This window comes from Spermophilus citellus (genome assembly GCF_964194105.1).
Source record: "Spermophilus citellus genome assembly, chromosome: 12".
Classification (NCBI taxonomy): Eukaryota; Metazoa; Chordata; class Mammalia; order Rodentia; family Sciuridae; genus Spermophilus; species Spermophilus citellus.
The window spans coordinates 17,531,791-17,557,993 of NC_138198.1; the positions used below are offsets into that span (position 1 = coordinate 17,531,791).

General features: G+C 42.6%; 1 long non-coding RNA gene across 1 annotated transcript; it reads left to right on the plus strand.

The window, feature by feature from the left end:
- LOC308631779 lies at positions 1–23,635 on the plus strand. The gene is made up of 3 exons (XR_014018337.1): positions 1–125; positions 11,093–11,242; positions 23,490–23,635. It is a non-coding gene; the product is annotated as an uncharacterized lncRNA (long non-coding RNA).
- Positions 23,636–26,203: the final 2,568 nt, after the last annotated feature.

Consider the following 26,203-nt stretch of genomic DNA (forward strand, 5'->3'; position numbering starts at 1 on the left):
TTCAGTTCCAACAGCATTGAGGAGGAGTGATCTCTTCTCACAATTTGTATCTGCCAAGTCAGCCACCTCACAATAATGGACTTGGGATAGCAGGTAGGATACTATATGTGCATGTAAAAATACATGTTGCTGAATAGGCTACAGAGAAAGGGAGACAGGAATTCACATATTTGTTAACTTTCAAAACACATGGAGAACGACTTCTATTAAATTGGACAAGATTTATAACACCTACCCTTTGTAATGCTAAAGGCAAGTCCAACTATACACCATGCCTGCTCTGAACTGCCTGTATTTCTATTCTGTTTGGGTTATTTTTCTCCATCATATTAGTATTCGTAGTCAGAATCTAGTAGGGTATGGGTTAGTGTCAGGGATTCAGTATTTCGAACGGAAAATAGGAAAATGAATCCAATGTGTAGGCAAATATGTGCTACACAAAAACCTTCCCACTCTCATCCAGAACAAAGCCTTGACATTACCTTTGCAACAAGTAAGACGCAATTCGAGGAGAAGAGTTAGAAAAGCTGTGAATACGTATGTGGAATGGAAAATGCTCAGGAGTTCACAACATTGGAGGTGGTAGAGTAATTTCCATAAGTAAGGGACAGGGTAAACACTCCACAAACATGGAGCTCTGCTGGCCTAAAGACTTTGTGAGAAACTGCCTCTGAGGTTGGGCACTTGAAATACATGTTGTTGTCAGGAGCTTTAGCTTCCTTTGTAGTGAGACCATCAAAGCTGGGTCTGCATCTATGTGACCTGGAGGACATGGTTTCTGATTTTCCAATGAACATGAGGAAGAAGTGCTGAATTCTCTCTTTGCAGGAAAACTGTGGCATTGGGGTCTGAGTGTCTCCCTGTGTGGACTCTGAAGTCATTTGGTAATACTCCAATTTTCGTGGTGTTTCTTGCTGCTGCACTGGGAGTTTGGAATTTGCTTCAGGAAATACAAGGAGTTCAACTGGGACACCATGCTGGAGGGAGTTCTGTCACGTGTGGTGGGTCAAGGTCCTAGGAGAATGCACCAGCCAGGCTTCTATCCCACAGAGCTTGCCCCCTTGACCATAGCAACCTGATTCTGAACACTGCCCTGAAACCTCTCCATATAACAAGATGCCTTTACATAGAAGGGTCTGCTCACTGCACCATGTCAGTCACAAGCCATTTGGAAGCCAATGGCAGATCCACATGGCCCCACCACAGATGTTCTATCACACACCTGCACACCACTGCTCTAGGCCCGCTACTCAGCAGGCCCCAACTTACTGGCATCTCTGTTTTACACCATTTTCATGAAACACAGTCAATCAAGGCACTGTCTGGTACATACATGATCAGCAACAGGATATCCCAAGGTTCTCCAGTGCCACCTGGTCATGGGAATTTCATAAATCTCATGGTATTTATCCAGCTAGCCATTTTTAAAGGATGAAGTTGGAGGCACTGTGGGTTTCCATTCCTTCAGGAACCATTAAATGGTGAGGAAGCTCATTTCAACGAAAGCTCTGGAGAACTCTCACAAACAAGGCTTCCCAAAGAGTGGCCAAAAGGTCACATGAAGCCAGGCCCATTGAGGTCTACAAATGTGAGGTCCATGTGTGTTTTGACTCTCAACTATGGCTGCCAGGTCTTTAAGAATAAAATCATGTGATATCCGGGCTGAGATTCCCAGTGCTCTGTGGAAAGCCAGCCTGGGCCTAGATCACAGGTTCCAAGGCGACTCTCATGCATGGCCTCCTCAAATCCCAACACAATTCACGGCAATACTTCTCTGAGCTCAGTTCCAGAACTCAGTCTCCAAGGGGAATCCCACCAGAGTTAAGGCCCAGGTGGACCCAGTCATCTCTTCCCACCGCCACACCAATGACCACAATTCAAACCAAAACACTGCCACATGGCCCTCATCTTCTTCCATATACACACTCATCATAACCTCTGGCTGGAGGTTTCCATGAGGGGCACAGCCCAAGACAGTGTCCACAATAAGCTCCCTTGCCCCTCATTTGCCTAATGTCAGGGTGGCCTGGACACCCTTCCTGTGAACTTGGAGTGATCCAATAGGTCTGCCGTTAATACTGCTCCGCTTCTCCAATTGGAGGCCTACTGACTGCCGGGTAAACATTCTTTGTGTGAATTGGAGTCATGAGAAAACACAAGCACTTATGGGCTAGACTCTGAAGGGCTTTGAAGAACTCGTTTGACCCGAAGGATCCCTATTCTCACTTGATGGAGGTCAGGAACCTTACAGAGGAAGGCGACAGACTTCATCCACAATGACTGCTTTTCTGCCAATTTGGCTTTGGATGCACACATGGGATCTCTCTTTGGATCCCTCAGGTGCTGACAATCTAAGCCACAGCCTCACACAGGGCCAAGAGGCTGATTCACACATATCCCTTTGCAAAGCCTGTAAGCAAAGAGCCAGGGGTGATGCCCATTCATTTCCATTTGAAAACTCTTTTCTTCAGGCTTCACAAAGGGGTGCCCTGAGGCAAAGGCCTTCCTCACATTCAGGGCAACACAACAATAGGTAAGCAAAGGCCCAAAGCAGGGTTTCTCCAGGGAGACTTTACTGGTCACACTGATAGCTGAGTTTTCTGAGACGCTCACCATTCCTTTCAGCTATCCAGTACATGGCCATGTCACCGAGCTTGGAGGTGGTACATATCTCGGACACAAAACCATGAGCCTATTCTGGAGAGTGGGCAGAATTCAGGAAGAAAACAGGAACTTAGGAAGATAGTAGGTGTTGCCCATCCATAAGGCAAGCCGCAGTCCATTCATCAATTGGGCAGGATGAATGCTGGGAAGCTTTCTACTAGACAGGACACATCCATTGATGCATTCTCTTTTCTAATGTCTACAACCAGGGACACAGTGGGATACACAAACATAGAAACACTCTCCTCGTCAATAGACTTACTAGAAACAGTCCACTCCAAACCAAACAAACCGCCTTTCCTACCTATTCTCAGAACATGAGACAAAACCACAAACTCACACCCACACCCACAAAGGCACCTCCTTCTTCCAAGTTGGTCTGTGAGTACCCGCAGTGTCGTCTGACTGGTGGGCCATACTATGTTCCCCCGAAATGGCCTGTCCTGTCTCACATCTGGCCTCCTTGGCCAACTCTGTGAAGTTGTCAGGAGCCAGCGGTGAGCCACTACCTGCTTTCTCAGGAAAGGCCCCTCTGCAGAGCTTTCCTGGCATTTGGCAATCCTCACATCAGTAGGTACCAAGAAAGACTGACTCTGTCCTTGGTAAATCCAAACAAGTGAGCCCACTGGGACTGGGACTGGGACTGGGACTGGCTCTGGGTGCCTGGCTTCCTGGATCCAAAGTTCAGAGAGTTCCATCACCAAGGAAGTGAGGTGAGGTCAGGAACTGAATGAGGTCACTGCCTTTGCAACCACTGTGTCCTAACAGTTGCTTCCAGGGCTCCCATGAGATGGAGGCTGCCCCTCCTTCCTGTGACACTTTCACAAGTTAGAATGGAATATCAACCATAGGCACCAAGGAACAGCTCTCCACACAGGCCTGCTTTGGTCCATCTTGTCTACATGAAGAAGAGAGAGGCTCATTCAGACACACCCCTTCATCCTGACCAGGTTGTTTGCCATGGAAGATGACTTCTGCTCTCTCAGGTCCTTCATAGCGGCCTACATCTTTTCCAGGGATCATTTCTTCATGGACCTTTGAGGTTCTCAGCAGGTGGTAGATCCCCTACATTCCTGTATTGTAAGACCAACTCTGTCCCTGCTCTTCTGTAAAGTTAGATTGAGGGAACAGTGTATGGTTAGGGTTAAGAACCTGTTCGATTTGGGTTAGGAATCACTCTGCTGGATGATGAATGGTATTGGGAACCTGTGATAATTATAATAATATATAGCTGAAATCTATGTATGAAAACAGAAATCCAAGTAAGATTTGAAGGCCAGAAGGGCATTGGGCCCTTGATTGGGATACTTAGCTTTGAATGACTTTCTGCACAGATGTCTCAGATAAATCGATATACAATGGCATAGGACCTTGTAGCTTGGATGATTGAATGTAGAAGAGAACATCCAGTCAAAAAGGGATAGTAGGTAGGATTAGGAAGATAGTTGGTAGGTTTAGGAAGAAGAGTGAGTATAAAATTTGGACCAAAAGTTCTTTAGTAATAGGGTGTCGGTCAGAGAGTGAATGTAAATGTCAGCACATGTGAAGAGTCAGTCACAATGATGAACTGGGAAACATATGTAGGAAAGCAGGTATCAATAGAGACATTAGGAAATCAGGCAAAGTATAAAGTGAGTGAGAGGATTAGACATTTTCAACAGGGTTGGGGTTGAATATATCATCTTAGGAAGAAACAAATGTGTAGTCACCAATAGGATTGACATTTGAGAGCATTAGGCAACCTGGACAAGGATGTTTTTAGTAATCCATGCTCACTTTCCAATGAGGCTTTGGTACAATCATAAGTGTGACCTTTGCATTTGTGTCCAGAATATCACTGTGATAAAATGTATATGGAGATCAGGTGACATGAGTATTTCTTCCACCATTTCTGGGAGTAATATGTGGAAGACATATAAATTAGCCTTTGGGGGTACATATAGGTGTACCCTGGGTCTATGAATATAGAGAAAATGCATGAATAGACCACACTGTGAATAAATATTATAACTGGTTCCAATTTAAATAATGGATTGAATGGATATCTGAAAATATATAGGAAATCTAATATTGATACACAACCATTCATTCCAACCAGTTATACATCTAATGGTGATATTAGGGTTATGGTTTACCATGAAGGGGGTGTGAGTTTTGCTTCAAAAGTGATTATGGAAATGGAAAAGGATGTGTTTGGAAAGAAGTCTCATGAAAAGACCAGTCAAGAAACGTGGAGGAATACATGTGTTCTGAAGCAGAAAGTGATTGAAAGTGAACCAAATGCCTAGAAATTTGTGAACTTGAGGATGAAATACATATCCTATGATGTGCATCAACTGAAGAAATAGTAATGTACCAGTGTTGAATAAAAATGAACGTCAAAATACACATCATGTCCCATAGGAATCTACTTGCATTGATGTTATACTGGGTCAGTTCTTGTAGAAATATTAGGATCTCTATGCACCATTCTCTGAAGTAAGATTTCAGCACTAGGAAACAAAAATGTATTTCAGGTGGATGAATATTTCTGAGAATAATCTTGTGAAATGTTGATTATAAATCCACATATATGAACATGGATGAATTTAGGGAGTGTATAATAAGACACATATATTTCATATTTTGGAAAATCTGGAGAGTTTGTGTATATTGTGTGTGTGTGTGTATATATATACATACATATATATATATGTATATATATACACACACATACACACAGAACACACACACAGACATTAAAAAATAGAAATATATATGCCAATTGAAATTCATCATGAAATATATATCATCCACAGATCTAAAAATATTTATGTTACTGAACATGGATTTATGTATCATGTTGTTCAAGTAGGAAGCTCACCCGTAGGTTGAGTTTTCAGTTCCAACAGCGTTTAGGAGGAGTGATCTCTTCTCACAATTTGTATCTGCCAAGTCAGCCATCTCACAAAATGTACGTGGGATAGCAGGTAGGATTCTATATGTGCATTTGAAAATACATGTTGCTGAATAGGCTACAGAGAAAGGGAGACAGGAATTCACACATTTGTTAACTCTCAAAACACATGGAGAACTACTTCTATTAAATTGAACAAGGTTTATAACACCTACCCTTTTTAATGCTAAAGGCAAGTCCAACTATACACCATGCCTGCTCTGAACTGCCTGAATTTCTATTCTGTTTGGGTTATTTTTCTCCATCATATTAGTATTCGTAGTCAGAATCTAGTAGGGTATGGGTTAGTGTCAGGGATTCAGTATTTCAAACGGAAAATAGGATAATGATTCCAATGTGTAGGCAAATATGTGCTACACAAAAACCTTCACACTCTCATCCAGAACAATGCCTTGACATTACCTTCGCAACAAGTATGACACAATTCGAGGAGAAGACTTAGAAAAGCTGTGAATACGTATGTGGAATGGAAAATGTTCAGGGGTTCACAACCTTGGAAATGGTAGAGGAGTTTCCATAAGTAAGGGAGACAGGGTAAACACTCCACAAACATGGAGCTCTGCTGGCCTAAAGACTTTGTGAGAAACTGCCTCTGAGGTTGGGCACTTGAAATATATGTTGTTGTCAGGAGCTTTAGCTTCCTTTGTTGTGAGACCATCAAAGCTGGGTCTGCATCTATGTGACCTGGAGGACATGGTTTCTGATTTTCCAATGAACATGAGGCAGAAGTGCTAAATTCTCTCTTTGCAGGTAAACTGTGGCCACTGGGGTCTAAGTGTCTCCCTGTGTGGACTGTGAAGCCATTTGGTCATCCTCCACTGTTCGTGGTGTTTCTTGCTGCTGCACTGGGAGTTTGGAATTTGCTTCAGGAAATACAAGGAGTTCAACTGGGACACCGTGCTGGAGGGAGTTCTGTCACGTGTGGTGGGTCAAGGTCCTGGGAGAATGCACCAGCCAGGCTTCTATCCCACAGAGCTTGCCCCCTTGACCATAGCAACCTGATTCTGAACACTGCCCTGAAACCTCTCCAAATAACAAGATGTCTTTACATAGAAGGGTCTGCTCACTGCACCATGTCAGTTACAAGCCATTTGGAAGCCAGTGTCAGATCCACATGGCCCCACCACAGATGTTTTATCACACACCTGCACACCACTGCTCTAGGCCCACTACTCAGCAGGCCCCAACTTACTGGCATATCTGTGTTACACCATTTTCATGAAACCCAGTCAATCAAGGCACTGTCTGGTACACTCATGATCAGCAACAGGACATCCAAAGGTTCTCCAGTGCCACCTGGTCATGGGAATTTCAAAAATCTCATGGTATTTATCTAGCTAGCCATTTTGAAAGGATGAAGTTGGAGGCACTGTGGGTTTCCATTCCTTCAGGAACCATTAAATGGTGAGGAAGCTCATTTCAATGAAAGCTCTGGAGAACTCTCACAAACAAGGCTTCCCAGAGAGTGGGCAAAAGGTCACATGAAGCCAGGCTCATTGAGGTCTACAAATGTGAGGTCCGTGTGTGTTTTGACTCTCAAATATGGCTGCCAGGTCTTTAAGAATAAAATCATGTGATATCTGGGCTGAGATTCCCAGTGCTCTGTGGAAAGTCAGCCTGGGCCTAGATCTCAGTTTCCAAGGGCGACTCTCATGCATAGCCTCCTCAAATCCCAACACGATTCACGGCAATACTTCTCTGAGGTCAGTTCCAGAACTCAGTCTCCAAGGGGAATCACACCAGAGTTCAAGCCCAGGTGGACCCAGTCATCTCTTCCCACAACCACACCAATGACCACAATTCAAACCAAAACACTGCCACATGGCCCTCATCTTCTTCCATATACACACTCATCATAACCTCTGGCTGGAGGTTTCCATGAGGGGCACAGCCCAAGACAGTGTCCACAATAAGCTCCCTTGCCCCTCATTTGCCTAATGTCAGGGTGGCCTGGACACCCTTCCTGTGAACCTGGAGTGATCCAATAGGCCTGCCGTTAATACTGGCTCCGCTTCTCCAATTGGAGGCCTAGTGACTGCCGGGTATAGATTCTCTGTGTGAATTGGTGTCAAGAGAAATCCCAATCAACTATGGGCTAGCCTCTGCATGGCTTTGAAGGACTCATTTGACACAAAGGATCCCTATTCTCACTTGATGGAGGTCAGGAACCTTACAGAGGAAGGCGACAGACTTCATCCACAATGACTGCTTTTGTGCCAATTTGGTTTTGGATGCACACATGGGATCTCTCTTTGGATCCCTCAGGTGCTGACAATATAAGCCACAGCCTCACACAGGGCCAAGAGGCTGATTCAGACACATCCCTTTGCAAAGCCATTAAGCAAAGAGCCACAGGTGATGCCCATTCATTTTCATTTGAAAACTGTTTTCTTCAGGCTTCACAAAGGGGTGCCCAGAGGCAAAGGCCTTCCTCACATTCACGGCAACACAACAATAGGTAAGCCAAAGGCCCAAAGCAGGGTTTCTCCAGGGAGACTTTACTGGTCACACTCATATCTGAGTTTTCTGAGATGCTCACCATTCCTTTCAGCTCTCCAGTAAATGGCCATGTCACCGAGCTTGGAGGTGGTACATATCTTGGACACAAAACCATGAGCCTATTCTGGAGAGTGGCCAGAATTCAGGAAGAAAACAGGAACTTAGGAAGATAGTAGGTGTTGCCCATCCATAAGGCAAGCCGCAGTCCATTCATAAAGTGGGCAGGATTAATGCTGGGAAGCTTTCTACTAGACAGGACACATCCATTGATGCATTCTCTTTTCTAATGTCTACAACCAGGGACACAGCGGGGTACACAAACATAGAAACACTCGCCTCGTCAAAAGACTTACTAGAAACAGTCCACTGCAAACCAAACAAACTGCCTTTCCTACCTATTCTCAGAACATGAGACAAAACCACAAACTCACACCCACACCCACAAAGGCACCTCCTTCTTCCACGTTGGTCTGTGACTACCCGGAGTGTCATCTGACTGGTGGGCCATACTATGTTCCCCCGAAATGGCCTGTCCTGTGTCACATCTGGCCTCCTTGGCCAACTCTGTGAAGTTGTCAGGAGCCAGCGGTGAGCCACTACCTGCTTTCTCAGGTAAGGCCCCTCTGCAGAGCTTTCCTGGCATTTGGCAATCCTCACATCAGTAGGTACCAAGAAAGACTGACTCTGTCCTTGGTAAATCCAAACAAGTGAGCCCACTGGGACTGGGACTGGGACTGGCTCTGGGAGCCTGGCTTCCTGGATCCCTAGTTCAGAGAGTTCCATCACTAAGGAAGTGAGGTGAGGTCACTTTCTTCAGGAACTGAATGAGGTCACTGCCTTTGCAACCACTGTGTCCTAACAGTTGCTTCCAGGGCTCCCATGAGATGGAGGCTGCCCCTCCTTCCTGTGACACTTTCACAGTTAGAATGGAATATCAACCATAGGCACCAAGGAACAGCTCTCCACACAGGCCTGCTTTGGTCCATCTTGTCTACATTAAGAAGAGAGAGGCTCATTCAGACACATCCCTTCATCCTGACCAGGTTTTGTGCCATGGAAGATGACTTCTGCTCTCTCTGGTCCTTCACAGCAGCCTACATCTTCTCCAGGGATCCTTTCTGCATGGAACTTTGAGGTTCTCAGCAGGTGGAAGATCCCCTACATTCCTGTATTGTAAGACCAACTCTGTCCCTGCTCTTCTGTAAAGTTAGATTGGGGGAACACGGTATGGTTAGGGTTAAGAACCTGTTCGATTTGCGTTAGGAATCACTCTGCTGGATGATGAATGGTATTGGGAACCTGCGATATTTATAATCATATAGTGGTGAAATCTATGTATGAAAACAGAAATCCAAGTAAGATTTGAAGGCCAGAAGGGCATTGGGCCCTTGATTGGGATACTTATCTTTGAATGACTTTCTGCACAGATGTCTCAGATAAATCGATATACAATGGCATAGGACCTTGTAGCTTGGATGATTGAATGTAGAAGAGAACATCCAGTCAAAAACGGATAGTAGGTAGGATTAGGAAGATAGTTGGTAGGTTTAGGAAGAAGAGTGAGTATAAAATTTGGACCAAAAGTTCTTTAGTAATAGGGTGTCGGTCAGAGAGTGAATGTAAATGTCAGCACATGTGAAGAGTCAGTCACAATGATGAACTGGGAAACATATGTAGGAAAGCAGGTATCAATAGAGACATTAGGAAATCAGGCAAAGTATAAAGTGAGTGAGAGGATTAGACATTTTCAACAGGGTTGGGGTTGAATATATCATCTTAGGAAGAAACAAATGTGTAGTCACCAATAGGATTGACATTTGAGAGCATTAGGCAACCTGGACAAGGATGTTTTTAGTAATCCATGCTCACTTTCCAATGTGGCTTTGGTACAATCATAAGTGTGACCTTTGCATTTTGTGTCCAGGATATCACTGTGATAAAATGTATAAGGAGATCAGGTGACATGAGTATTTCTTCCACCATTTCTGGGAGTAATATGTGGAAGACATATAAATTAGCCTTTGGGGGTACAAATAGGTGTACCCTGGGTCTATGAATATAGAGATAATGCATGAGTAGACCATACTTTGAATAAATATTATAACTGGTTCCAATTTAAATAATGGATTGAATGGATATCTGAAAATATATAGGAAATCTAATATTGATACACAACCATTCATTCCAACCAGTTACACATCTAATGGTGATATTAGGGTTATGGTTTACCATGAAGGTGGTGTGAGTTTTGCTTCAAAAATGATTATGGAAATGGAAAAGAATGTGTTTGGAAAGAAGTCTCATGAAAAGACCAGTCAAGAAACGTGGAGGAATACATGTGTTCTGAAGCAGGAAGTGATTGAAAGTGAACCAAATGCCAAGAAATTTGTGAACTTGAGGATGAAATACATATCCTATGATGTGCATCAACTGAAGAAATAGTAATGTACCAGTGTTGAATATAAATGAACGTCAAAATACACATCATGTCCCATAGGAATCTACTTGCATTGATGTTAAACTGGGTTAGTTCCTGTACAAATATTAGGATCTCTATGCACCATTCTCTGAAGTTAGTTTTCAGCACTAGGAAACAAAAATGTATTTCAGGTGGATGAATATTTCTGAGAATAATCTTTTGAAAAGTTGATTATAAATCCACATGTATGAACATGGATGAATTTAGGGAGTGTATAATAAGACACATATATTTCATATTTTGGAAAATCTGGAGAGTTTGTGTACATTGTGTGTGTGTGTGTGTGTGTACATATATACATATATATATATATATATATATATATATATATATATATGTATATATATACACACACATACACACAGAACACACACACAGACATTAAAAAGTAGAAATATATATGCCAATCGAAATTCATCATGAAATATATATCATCCACAGATCCAAAAATATTTATGTTACTGAACATGGATTCATGTATCATGTTGTTCAAGTAGGAAGCTCACCCGTAGGTTGAATTTTCAGTTCCAACAGCGTTTAGGAGGAGTGATCTCTTCTCACAATTTGTATCTGCCAAGTCAGCCATCTCACAAAATGTACGTGGGATAGCAGGTAGGATTCTATATGTGCATGTAAAAATACATGTTGCTGAATAGGCTACACAGAAAGGGAGACAGGAATTCACACATTTGTTAACTCTCAAAACACATGGAGAACTACTTCTATTAAATTGGACAAAATTTATAACACCTACCCTTTGTAATGCTAAAGGCAAGTCCAACTCTACAGCATGGCTGCTCTGAACTGCCTGTATGTCTATTCTGTTTGGGTTATTTTTCTCCATCATATTAGTATTCGTAGTCAGAATATAGTAGGGTATGGTTTAGTGTCAGGGATTCAGTATTTCGAACGGAAACTAGGAAAATGGATCCAATGTGTAGGCAAATATGTGCTACACAAAAACCTTCCCACTCTCATCCAGAACAATGCCTTGACATTACCTTTGCAACAAGTAAGACGCAATTCTAGGAGAAGAGTTAGAAAAACTGTGAATACGTATGTGGAATGGAAAATGCTCAGGGGTTCACAACCTTGAAGGTGGTAGAGGAGTTTCCATAAGTAAGGGAGACAGGGAAACCACTCCACATACATGGAGCTCTGCTGGCCTAAAGACTTTGTGAGAAACTGCCTCTGAGGTTGGGCACTTGAAATATATGTTGTTGTCAGGAGATTTAGCTTCCTTTGTAGTGAGACCATCAAAGCTGGGTCTGCATCTATGTGACCTGGAGGACATGGTTTCTGATTTTCCAATGAACATGAGGCAGAAGTGCTGAATTCTCTCTTTGCAGGTAAACTGTGGCCACTGGGGTCTAAGTGTCTCCCTGTGTGGACTGTGAAGCCATTTGGTCATCCTCCACTTTTCATGGTGTTTCTTGCTGCAGCACTGGGAGTTTCGAATTTGCTTCAGGAAATACAAGGAGTTCAACTGGGACACCGTGCTGGAGGGAGTTCTGTCATGTGTGGTGGGTCAAGGTCCTAGGAGAATGCACCAGCCAGGCTTCTATCCCACAGAGCTTGCCCCCTTGACCATAGCAACCTGATTCTGAACACTGCCCTGAAACCTCACCATATAACAAGATGCCTTTACATAGAAGGGTCTGTGCACTGCACCATGTCAGTCACAAGCCATTTGGAAGCCAGTGGCAGATCCACATGGCCCCACCACAGATGTTTTATCACACACCTGCACACCACTGCTCTAGGCCCGCTACTCAGCAGGCCCCAACTTACAGGCATCTCTGTTTTACACCATTTTCATGAAACCCAGTCAATCAAGGCACTGTCTGGTACACTCATGATCAGCAACAGGACATCCGAAGGTTCTCCAGTGCCACCTGGTCATGGGAATTTCAAAAATCTCATGGTATTTATCTAGCTAGCCATTTTTATTTATTTTTTTTAATTTTTATTTTTTTTTTTATTGGTTGTTCACAACATTACAAAGCTCTTGACATAACATACTTCATACATTGGACTGAAGTGGGATATGAACCCCCAATTTTACCCCAAATGCAGATTGCAGAGTCACATCGGTTACACTTCCAAAATTTTACATAATGTCCTATTGGTCATTGTTGTATTCTGCTACCTTTCCTATCCCCTACTATCCCCCCTCCCCTCCCCTCCCAACTTCTCTCTCTACCCCATCTACTGTAATTCATTTCTCTCCTTGTATATTTTCCCATTCACTCACAACCTCTTGTATGTAATTTTGTATAGCAATGAGGGTCTCCTTTCATTTCCATGCAATTTCCCTTTTCTCACCCTTTCCCTCCCATCTCATGTCTCTGTTTAATGTTAATCTTTTCTTCCTACTCTTCCTCCCTGCTCTGTTCATAGTTGCTCTCATTATATCAAAGAAGACATTTGGTATTTGTTTTTTAGGGATTGGCTAGCTTCACTAAGCATAATCTGCTCTAGTGCCATCCATTTCCCTGCAAATTCTATGATTTTGTCATTTTTTATTGCTGCATAGTACTCCATTGTGTATAGATGCCACATTTTTTTTATCCATTCATCTACTGAGGGGCATCTGGGTTGGTTCCACAGTCTAGCAATTGTGAATTGTGCTGCTATGAACATCGATGTGGCAGTATCCGTGTAGCATGCTTTTTTAAGGTCTTCAGGGAATAGTCCAAGAAGGGCAATAGCAGGGTCAAATGGTGGTTCCATTCCCATCTTTCCCAGGAATCTCCAAACTGCTTTCCAAATTGGCCGCACCAATTTGCAGTCCCACCAGCAATGTACAAGTGTACCCTTTTCTCCACAACCTCTCCAGCACTTGTTGTTGTTTGACTTCATAGTGGCTGCCAATCTTACTGGAGTGAAATGGTATCTTAGGGTGGTTTTGATTTGCATTTCTCTGACTGCTAGAGATGGTGAGCATTTTTTCATGTACTTATTGATTGATTGTATATCCTCCTCTGAGAAGTGTCTGTTCAGGTCCTTGGCCCATTTGTTGATTGGGGTATTTGTTATCTTATTGTCTAATTTTTTGAGTTCTTTGTATACTCTGGATATTAGGGCTCTATCTGAAGTGTGAGGAGTAAAGATTTGTTCCCAGGATGTAGGCTCCCTATTTACCTCTCTTATTGTTTCTCTTGCTGAGAAAAAACTTTTAAGTTTAATTAAGTCCCATTTGTTGATTCTTGTTGTTAACTCTTGTGCTATGGGTGTCCTATTAAGGAATTTGGAGCCAGACCCCACAATTTGTAGATCGGATCCAACTTTGTCTTCTATCATACGCAGAGTCTCTGGTTTGATATCAAGTTCCTTGATCCATTTTGAGTTAACTTTTGTGCATGGCGAGAGAAAGGGGTTCAGTTTCATTTTGTTGCATATGGATTTCCAGTTTTCCCAACACCATTTGTTGAAGATGCTATCCTTCCTCCATTGCATGCTTTTAGCCCCTTTATCAAATATAAGATAGTTGTAACTTTGTGGATCAGTCTCTGTGTCCTCTATTTTAAACCATTGGTCTATCCGCCTGTTTTGGTACCAGTACCATGCTGTTTTTGTCACTATTGCTTTGTAATATAGTTTGAAATCTGGTATTGCTATACCGCCTGATTCACACTTCCTGTTTAGAATTGCTTTTGCTATTCTGGGTCTTTTATTTTTCCATATGAATTTCATGATTGCTTTGTCAATTTCTACAAGATATGCCGTTGGGATTTTGATTGTCATTGCATTAAACCTATAGAGAACTTTTGGTAATATCGCCATTTTGATGATGTTAGTTCTGCCTATCCATGAACAGGGTATGTTTTTCCATCTTCTAAGATCTTCATCAACTTCTCTCTTTAGGGTTCTGTAGTTTTCATTATATAAATCTTTCACCTCTTTTGTTAGGTTAATTCCCAAGTATTTTATTTTTTTTGAGGATATCGTGAATGGAGTGTTTTTCCTCATTTCCATTTCCGAAGTTTTGTCGCTGATATACAGAAATGCCTTTGATTTATGCGTGTTGATTTTATATCCTGCCACTTTGCTGAATTCATTTATTAGTTCTAGTAGTTTGTTTGTAGACCCTTTTGGGTCCTCTAGGTATAGAATCATGTCATCTGCAAATAGTGATAATTTAAGTTCTTCTTTTCCAATTTTTATGCCTTTAATTTCTTTCGTCTGTCTAATTGCTCTGGCCAGTGTTTCGAAAACTATATTGAATAGAAGTGGAGATAGAGGGCATCCCTGTCTTGTTCCGGATTTTAGAGGGAATGCCTTCAACTTTTGTCCATTCAGAATGATGCTAGCCTGAGGCTTAGCATAGATAGCTTGTACAATGTCAAGGTAGGTTCCTGTTATCCCTAATTTTTCTAATGTTTTGAACATAAAGGGATGCTGTACTTTGTCAAATGCTTTCTCTGCATCTATCGAGATGATCATATGGTTCTTATCTTTAAGTCTATTGATGTGGTGAATAACATTTATTGATTTCCGTATGTTGAACCATCCTTGCATCCCAGGGATGAATCCTACTTGGTCATGGTGCACAATTTTTTTGATGTGTTTTTGTATTCGATTCGCCAGAATTTTATTGAGGATTTTTGCATCTAGGTTCATTAGAGATATTGGTCTGTAGTTTTCTTTCTTTGGGGTGTCTTTGTCTGGTTTCGGAATCAGGGTGATGTTGACCTCATAGAATGAATTTGGAAGAGCTCCCTCTTTTTCTATTTCCTGAAATAACTTGAAAAGTATTGGTTTTAATTCTTCTTTAAAGGTTTTGTAAAACTTCGCTGTATATCCATCTGGTCCTGGGCTTTTCTTGGTTGGTAGTCTTTTGATGGCTTCTTCAATTTCATCCATTGATATTGGTCTATTCAAATTGTGTGTATCCTCCTGACTCAGTCTGGGCAAATCATATGACTTAAGAAATTTATCAATGTCTTCACTATCTTCTATTTTGTTGGAATATAGGTTTTCAAAATAATTTCTAATTGTCTTCTGTATTTCTGTAGGATCTGTTGTAATATTGCCTTTTTCATCCCGTATGTTAGTAATTTGAGTTCTCTCTCTTCTTCTCTTCGTTAGCATGGCTAAAGGTCTGTCGATCTTATTTATTTTTTCGAAGAACCAACTTTTAGTTTTGTTAATTTTTTCAATAGTTTCTTTTGTTTCAATTTCATTGATTTCCGCTCTAATTTTAATTATTTCTAGTCTTCTGCTACATTTGCTGTTGTTTTGCTCTTCCTTTTCTAGGGCTTTGAGATGAAGTGTGAGCTCATTTATTTGTTGTTTCTTTCTTTTTTTGAGGAATGACCACCAGGCGATGAATTTTCCTCTTAAAACTGCTTTCATTGTGTCCCATAGATTCCGATATGTTGTGTCTGTATTTTCATTTATCTCTAAGAATTTTTTAATTTCCTCCTTTATGTCTTCTGTAACCCATTGATCATTCAGTAACATATTGTTCATTTTCCATGTGATGTAGGATTTTTCCTTCCTTCTTTTATCATTGATTTCCAGTTTCATTCCATTATGATCAGATAAAATGCATGGTATTATCTCCACCCCTTTATATTTACTGAGGGTTGCCCTATGGCATAATATATGGTCTATTTTTGAGAAGTATCCATGTGCTGCTGAGAAAAAGGTATATCCATTTGATGATGGTTGATATATTCTATATATGTCAGTTAAGTCTAGGTTGTTGATTGTGATATTGAGTTCTATAGTTTCTTTATTCAATTTTTGTTTGGAGGATCTGTCCAACGGTGAAAGAGGAGTGTTGAAGTCACCCATAATTATTGTGATGTGGTCTATTTGATTCTTGAACTTGAGGAGAGTTTGTTTTATGAATGTCGCAGCATGATTGTTTGGTGCATAAATATTGATAATTGTTATGTCTTGTTGGTGAATGGATCCTTTTAACAGTATATAATGACCTTCTTTATCCCTTTTGATTAACTTAGTCTTGAAGTCGATTTTATTCGATATGAGGATGGCCACTCCTGCTTGCTTACGAAAACTGTGTGCGTGGTATATTTTTTCCCATCCTTTCACCTTCAGCCTGTGTATGTCTTTTCCAATCAGATGTGTCTCCTGGAGGCAGCATATTGTTGGATTTGTCTTTTTAATCCATGATACCAGCCTATGTCGCTTTACTGGAGAGTTTAGGCCGTTAACATTCAGAGTTACTATTGATATATGGTTTGAACTTCCATCCATGTTTGAATGCTTATCCTTTTTTTTTTAAATATTTAGTTTGTTTCTCCGTGATTATCTTTCCCCTCGCCCTCTGTCTTTACTGAGGCACTTCCCACTGATGGTTTTGGTTATTGTTTTTCAATTCTTCCTCGTGTAGTGTTTTGCTCAAAATGCTTTGCAATGCTGGTTTTCTGGCTGCAAATTCTTTTAACTTTTGTTTATCATGAAAGATCTTTATTTCGTTGTCATACCTGAAGCTTAATTTTGCTGGATACAGAATTCTTGGTTGGCATCCATTGTCTTTCAGTGTTTGAAATACATTGTTCCATGACCTTCTTGCTTTCAGTGTCTGTGATGAAAAGTCCGTTGTTAACCATATTGGTTTACCCCTAAATGTAATCTGTCTCCTTTCTCTTGTAGCTTTTAATATTTTCTCTTTGTTCTGTATATTGGATATCTTCATAACAATGTGTCTTGGCGTTGGTCTACTGTGATTTTGTGTGCTCGGTGTCCTGTATGCATCTTCAATATGTATATCTGTTTCCTTTTTTATTTCTGGAAAGTTTTCTGTAATTATTTCATTCAGCAGGATTCTCATTCCTTTGGTGTGAATCTCTGTACCTTCCTCTATCCCGATGACTCGTAAGTTTGGTTTCTTTATGTTCTCGCATAACTCTTGGATGATTTTCTCGTGATTTTTTACCAGCCTTTCTGAGTTGGCTAGACTCTTTTCAAGATGGTATATTTTGTCTTCATTATCTGACGTTCTGGTTTCTACTTGTTCCACTCTGTTAGTGATACTCTCAATTGAGTTTTTAATTTGGTTTATCGTTTCCTTCATTTCTAGAATTATTGTATGATTATTTTTTATAATCTCTATCTCCTAATAAAGATGCTTAACTTCTTCTTTTAGCTGTTTATGTAACTCATTCTCAATGTGTTCTTTCGCTGCTTGAATTTGCTGTCTTGTATCGTCTTTGAGGTTCCATTCCATCTGTCTAAGGTGTTCCTTGAGGTCTTTATATGACCATTTTTCTGATGACTCTAGGTCCTCCTGAATATTTAGGCTGTCCTGCATTGCTTGTACTCCTCTTCTTCCTTGCTTCTTGAAGCTGCTCATGTTGCTTCTTGTTCTGGATGACTGCTGGGTTACTGTTTATTCCTATAAATTTATTTGATGCTAGGGAGGAAAGGTATTAGAAGGGAAGGGAAGAAGTCACTAAGGAGAATGAGAGTAGGCAGGTAGAATTCAAGGAAGGGGGGATAAGAAAAATGAAAAGATAAAAGAAGAAAGAAATAGGAACTAAAAAAGAACAAAAATTTAAAAAAATATTAATAATAATTAAAAAAATAAAATTGAGATTAGAAGAGAAAGAAGGAAAAAAAGAGAAAAGAAAGAAAAAACAAGATAGAAAAATGAAGAGGAAAGAAAAACCCCCAATCAGAAAAAAAAAACAAAAAAAACAAAAAAACAAAAAACAACAACAACAACAATAAAAAAGACTAATAAATGCCGTCTTAGAGTTTGATTAACTTTTCTTCCACTAGGTGGCGCTGTGTCCCCCAGGTCAAGTCTTTCCCGTCAGTACGCGGGAACCAATCACTGTGCAGCAGCTCCTCCCAGACTGGGCGAGTCTCCAATCCTGAGTGCCTAGGGCCTCCTCTTGTGTCCAAACACTTCCACTTTTCCTCTAGCCAGGCCCCTCTCACCACAATACTGGCTACAGGCCAGGTCTGCTGCTCCCGGGAGCCCTGTTTTCATGAACGACTGGGCTCACTCCTCCAGATTGCCATTCCCTCAGACCCTAAGCTTGTAGAGCTTGGTGCTGAGAATCCTCAGCAAATTTTGCTTGCCCTCCGGTAGCCACACCCCCGTAGCTGGTGCAAGAGACCTCAGCAGCCAGCCCTGGCAAGAGCGGCAGTCCCACACCACCTCTGACTCCCTCGGGCTGGCTGTAGCATTCTCGGGAGAGCTGGGAGGGGCTCTTAAGGTTTCCCTGATGCGTGGAGAGGGAGAACCAGGAGACCACACACCTGCTGCAGCAGGCTTCAATGAAGTTATCTCTTCCGCTGCAGTCCTGCCACGCCAGCCCTCCGCCACAGTGGTGTTCTCCGCAAACGGCTACAGTTCGCCTCCCCCTGCCGGGCGAACAACGCGACGGGAGGGTCCCCACTGTCACCCAAGCCCCGCCTGGACTCTGCGGCCACTACTCACGAAGGCCCGGCAGGCATCCACCTCCGGGGAATGAGAAGGGCTGACCAGCCGCCTCAGCCAGATAGCTTAATGCTGAGTCGCAGCTGTCTGTCTCAGCTTTTCAGACGCGGTGGTGCGGGGCGCGGAACATGGAGGGGCTTACTCACTTCCCACCGCCATCTTTCTCCTCTCGCTATTTCGGGATGATGGCGGGGTGCTGGCTCGCTCTGTCCGGTGCGTCTCTGCCTCGAGCTCCCACGCCTCTCTCCACCGCGGTTTCTACAGCAGGCGCTGCCCTGTTCGCTCTCTCCGCCCCCGGCGTTCCCGGCTTCTAGCCGCACCGCGGCCCGGTCCGTGTCTTTATGGCTCGCGGCTCTAGCGGCGCCCTAGCTAGCCATTTTTAAAGGATGAAGTTGGAGGCACTGTGGGTTCCATTCCTTCAGGAACCATTAAATGGTGAGGAAGCTCATTTCAATGAAAGCTCTGGAGAACTCTCACAAACAAGGCTTCCCAAAGAGTGGCCAAAAGGTCACACGAAGCCAGGCCCATTGAGGTCTACAAATGTGAGGTCCTTATGTGTTTGGACTCTGAACTATGGCTGCCAGGTCTTTAAGAATAAAATCATGTGATGTCCGGGCTGAGATTCCTAGTGCTCTGTGGAAAGCCAGCCTGGGCCTAGATCTCAGTTTCCAAGGGCGACTCTCATGCATGGCCTGCTCAAATCCCAACACGATTCACGGCAATACTTCTCTGAGGTCAGTTCCAGAACTCAGTCTCCAAGGGGAATCACACCAGAGTTCAAGCCCAGGTGGACCCAGTCATCTCTTCCCACCGCCACACCAATGACCACAATTCAAACCAAAACACTGCCACATGGCCCTCATCTTCTTCCATATAGACACTCATCATAACCTCTGGCTGGAGGTTTCCATGAGGGGCACAGCCCAAGACAGTGTCCACAATAAGCTCCCTTGCCCCTCATTTGCCTAATGTCAGGGTGGCCTGGACACCCTTCCTGTGAACCTGGAGTGATCCAATAGGCCTGCCGATAATACTGGCTCCGCTTCTCCAATTGGAGGCCTACTGACTGCCGGGTATAGATTCTTTGTGTGAATTGGAGTCATGAGAAAACACAAGCACCTATGGGCTAGCCTCTGCAGGGCTTTGAAGAACTCGTTGGACCCGAAGGATTTCTATTCTCACTGGATGGAGGTCAGGAACCTTACAGAGGAAGGCGAGAGACTTCATCCACAATGACTACTTTTGTGCAAATTTGGCTTTGGATGCACACATGGGATCTCTCTTTGGATCCCTCAGGTGCTGACAATCTAAGCCACAGCCTCACACAGGGCCAAGAGGCTGATTCAGACACATCCCTTTGCAAAGCCATTAAGCAAAGAGCCACAGGTGATGCCCATTCATTTCCATTTGAAAACTGTTTTGTTCAGGCTTCACAAAGGGGTGCCCTGAGGCAAAGGCCTTCCTGACATTCAGGGCAACACAGCAATAGGTAAGCCAAAGGCCCAAAGTAGGGTTTCTCCAGGGAGACTTTAATGATCACACTGATATCTGAGTTTTCTGAGATGCTCACCATTCCTTTCAGCTCTCCAGTACATGGCCATGTCACCGAGATTGGAGGTGGTACGTATCTTGGACACAAAACCATGAGCCTATTCTGGAGAGTGGCCAGAATTCAGGAAGAAAACAGGAACTTAGGAAAATAGTAGGTGTTGCACATTATAAGGCAAGGGGCAGTCCATTCATCAATTGGGCAGGATGAATGCTGGGAAGCTTTCTACTAGACAGGACACATCCATTGATGCATTCTCTTTTCTAATGTATACAACCAGGGACACAGTGGGATACACAAACATAGAAACACTCACCTCGTCAAAAGACTTACTAGAAACAGTCCACTCCAAACCAAACAAACCACCTTTCCTACCTATTCTCAGAACATGAGACAAAACCACAAACTCACACCCACACCCACAAAGGAACCTCTTTCTTCCAAGTTGTTCTGTGACTACCCGGAGTGTCGTCTGACTGGTGGGCCATACTATGTTCCCCCGAAAGGGCCTGTCCTGTCTCACATCTGGCCTCCTTGGCCAACTCTGTGAAGTTGTCAGGAGCCAGCGGTGAGCCACTACCTGCTTTCTCAGGACAGGCCCCTCTGCAGAGCTTTCCTGGCACTTGGCAATCCTCACATCAATAGGTACCAAGAAAGACTGACTCTGTCCTTGGTAAATCCAAACAAGTGAGCCCAATGGGACTGGGACTGGGACTGGCTCTGGGTGCCTGGCTTCCTGTATCCCAAGTTCAGAGAGTTCCATCACGAAGGAAGTGAGCTGAGGTCACTTCCTTCAGGAACTAAATGAGGTCACTGCCTTGGCAACCACTGTGTCCTAACAGTTGCTTCCAGGGCTCCCATGAGATGGAGGCTGCCCCTCCTCCCTGTGACACTTTCACAAGTTAGAATGGAATATCAACCATTGGCACCAAGGAACAGCTCTCCACACAGGCCTGCTTTGGTCCATCTTGTCTACATTAAGAACAGAGAGGCTCATTCAGACACATCCCTTCATCCTGACCAGGTTTTTTGCCATGGAAGATGACTTCTGCTCTCTCAGGTTCTTCACAGCGTCCTACATCTTCTCCAGGGATCATTTCTGCATGGACCTTTGAGGTTCTCAGCAGGTGGAAGATCCCCTACATTCCTGTATTGTAAGACCAACTCTGTCCCTGCTCTTCTGTATAGTTAGATTGAGGGAACAGTGTATGGTTAGGGTTAAGAACCTGTTCGATTTGGGTTAGGAATCACTCTGCTGGATGATGAACGGTATTGGGAACCTGTGATATTTATAATAAATATAGGTGAAATCTATGTATGAAAACAGAAATCCAAGTAAGATTTGAAGGCCAGAAGGGCATTGGGCCCTTGATAGGGATACTTAGCTTTGAATGACTTTCTGCACAGATGTCTCAGATAAATCGATATACGATGGCATAGGACCTTGTACCTTGGATGATTGAATGTAGAAGAGAACATCCAGTCAAAAACGGATAGTAGGTAGGATTAGGAAGATAGTTGGTAAGTTTTGGAAGAAGAGTGAGTATGCAATTTGGACCAAAAGTTCTTTAGCAATAGGGTGTCGGTTAGAGAGTGAATGTAAACGTCAGCACATGTGAAGAGTCAGTCACAATGATGAACTGGGGAACATATGTAGGAAAGCAGATATCAATAGAGACATTAGGAAATCAGGCAAAGTATAAAGTGAGTGAGAGGATTAGACGTTTTCAACAGGGTTGGGGTTGAATATATCATCTTAGGAAGAAACAAATGTGTAGTCACCAATAGGATTGACATTTGAGAGCATTAGGCAACCTGGACAAGGATGTTTTTAGTAATCCATGCTCACTTTCCAATGAGGCTTTGGTACAATCATAAGTGTAACCTTTGCATTTTGTGTCCAGGATATCACTGTGATAAAATGTATATGGAGATCAGGTGACATGAGTATTTCTTCCACCATTTCTGGGAGTAATATGTGGAAGACATATAAATTAGCCTTTGGGGGTACAAATAGGTGTACCCTGGGTCTATGTATATAGAGATAATGCATGAGTAGACCATACTGTGAATAAATATTATAACTGGTTCCAATTTAAATAATGGATTGAATGGATATCTGAAAATATATAGGAAATCTACTATTGATACACAACCATCCATTTCAACCAGGTATATGTCTAATGGTGATATTAGGGTTATGGTTTACCATGAAGGGGGTGTGAGTTTTGCTTCAAAAGTGATTATGGAAATGGAAAAGAATGTGTTTGGAAAGAAGTCTCATGAAAAGACCAGTCAAGAAACGTGGAGGAATACATTTGTTCTGAAGCAGGGAGTGATTTAAAGTGAACCAAATGCTTAGAAATTTGTGAACTTGAGGATGAAATACATATCCTATGATGTGCATTAACTGAAGAAATAGTAATGTACCAGTGTTGAATAAAAATGAACGTCAAAATACACATCATGTCCCATAGGAATCTACTTGCATTGATATTAAACTGGGTCAGTTCCTGTAGAAATATTAGGATCTCTATGCACCATTCTCTGAAGTTAGTTTTCAGCACTAGGAAACAAATATGTATTCCAGGTGGATGAATATTTCTGAGAATAACCTTGTGAAAAGTTGATTATAAATCCACATATATGAACATGGATGAATTTAGGGAGTGTATAATAAGACACATATATTTCATATTTTGAAAAATCTGGAGAGTTTGTGTATATTGTGTGTGTATATATATATATATATATATATATATATATATATATACACACACACATACACACAGAACACACACAGAGACATTAAAAATAGAAATATATATGCCAATCGAAATTCATCACAAAATATATATCATCCACAGATCCAAAAATATTTATGTTACTGAACATGGATTTATGTATCATGTTGTTCAAGTAGGAAGCTCACCCGTAGGTTCAATTTTCAGTTCCAACAGCGTTTAGGAGGAGTGATCTCTTCTCACAATTTGTATCTGCCAAGTCAGCCACCTCACAAGAATGTACGTGGGATAGCAGGTAGGATTCTATATGTGCATGTAAAAATACATGATTCTGAATAGGCTACAGAGAAAGGGAGAAAGAAATTCACACATTTGTTAACTCTCAAAACACATGGAGAACTACTTCTATAAAATTGGACAAGATTTATAACACCTACCCTTTGTAATGCTAAAGGCAAGTCCAACTATACACCATGCCTGCTCTGAACTGCCTGTATTTCTATTCTGTTTGGGTTATTTTTCTCTATCATATTAGTATTCATAGTCAGAATCTAGTAGGGTATGGGTTAGTGTCAGGGATTCAGTATTTTTTGAACGGAAAATAGGAAAATGAATCCAATGTGTAGGCAAATATGTGCTACACAAAAACCTTCCCACTCTCATCCAGAAAAATGCGTTGACATTACCTTCGCAACAAGTAAGACGCTATTCAAGGAGAAGAGTTAGAAAAGCTGTGAATACGTATGTGGAATGGAAAATGCTCAGGAGTTCACAACCTTGGAGGTGGTAGAGTAATTTCCATAAGTAAGGGAGACAGGGTAAACACTCCACAAACATGGAGCTCTGCTGGCCTAAATACTTTGTGAGAAACTGCCTCTGAGGTTGGGCACTTGAAATATATGTTGTTGTCAGGAGATTTAGCTTCCTTTGTAGTGAGACCATCAAAGCTGGGTCTGCATCTATGTGACCTGGAGGACATGGTTTCTGATTTTCCAATGAACATGAGGCAGAAGTGCTGAATTCTCTCTTTGCAGGTAAACTGTGGCCACTGGGGTCTAAGTGTCTCCCTGTGTGGACTGTGAAGCCATTTGGTCATCCTCCACTTTTCGTGGTGTTTCTTGCTGCAGCACTGGGAGTTTGGAATTTGCTTCAGGAAATACAAGGAGTTCAACTGGGACACCGTGCTGGAGGGAGTTCTGTCACGTGTGGTGGGTCAAGGTCCTAGGAGAATGCACCAGCCAGGCTTCTATCCCACAGAGCTTGCCCCCTTGACCATAGCAACCTGATTCTGAACACTGCCCTGAAACCTCTCCATATAACAAGATGCCTTTACATAGAAGGGTCTGCTCACTGCACCATGTCAGTCACAAGCCATTTGGAAGCCAGTGGCAGATCCACATGGCCCCACCACAGATGTTTTATCACACACCTGCACACCACTGCTCTAGGCCCTCTACTCAGCATGCCCCAAATTACTGGCATCTTTGTTTTACACCATTTTCATGAAACCCAGTCAATCAAGGCACTGTCTGGTACACTCATGATCAGCAACAGGACATCCAAATGTTTTCCAGTGCCACCTGGTCATGGGAATTTCAAAAATCTCATGGTATTTATCTAGCTAGCCATTTTTAAAGGATGAAGTTGGAGGCACTGTGGGTTTCCATTCCTTCAGGAACCATTAAATGGTGAGGAAGCTCATTTCAATGAAAGCTCTGTTGAACTCTCACAAACAAGGCTTCCCAAAGAGTGGCCAAAAGGTCACACGAAGCCAGGCCCTTTGAGGTCTACAAATGTGAGGTCCTTGTGTGTTTGGACTCTCAACTATGGCTGCCAGGTCTTTAAGAATAAAATCATGTGATATCCGGGCTGAGATTCCCAGTGCTCTGTGGAAAGCCAGCCTGGGCCTAGATCTCAGTTTCCAAGGGCGACTCTCATGCATGGCCTCCTCAAATCCCAACACGATTCATGGCAATACTTCTCTGAGGTCAGTTCCAGAACTCAGTCTCCAAGGGGAATCACACCAGAGTTCAAGCCCAGGTGGACCCAGTCATCTCTTCCCACCGCCACACCAATGACCACAATTCAAACCAAAACACTGCCACATGGCCCTCATCTTCTTCCATATAGACACTCATCATAACCTCTGGCTGGAGGTTTCCATGAGGGGCACAGCCCAAGACAGTGTCCACAATAAGCTCCCTTGCCCCTCATTTGCCTAATGTCAGGGTGGCCTGGACACCCTTCCTGTGAACCTGGAGTGATCCAATAGGCCTGCCGATAATACTGGCTCTGCTTCTCCAATTGGAGGCCTACTGACTGCCGGGTATAGATTCTTTGTGTGAATTGGAGTCATGAGAAAACACAAGCACCTATGGGCTAGCCTCTGCAGGGCTTGAAGAACTCGTTGGACCCGAAGGATTTCTATTCTCACTGGATGGAGGTCAGGAACCTTACAGAGGAAGGCGAGAGACTTTATCCACAATGACTGCTTTTGTGCCAATTTGGCTTTGGATGCACACATGGGATCTCTCTTTGGATCCATCAGGTGCTGACAATCTAAGCCACAGCCTCACACAGGGCCAAGAGGCTGATTCAGACACATCCCTTTGCAAAGCCATTAAGCAAAGAGCCACAGGTGATGCCCATTCATTTCCATTTGAAAACTGTTTTCTTCAGGCTTCACAAAGGGGTGCCCTGAGGCAAAGGCCTTCCTTACATTCAGGGCAACACAACAATAGGTAAGCCAAAGGCCCAAAGCAGGGTTTCTCCAGGGGGACTTTACTGGTCACACTGATATCTGAGTAACATCTTTGGGTGTATTTTGTTGGGTATATAGTATATGTTGGGAAATGCAGTGGGAATGTTTGCCTATTCAGGATATCATGTA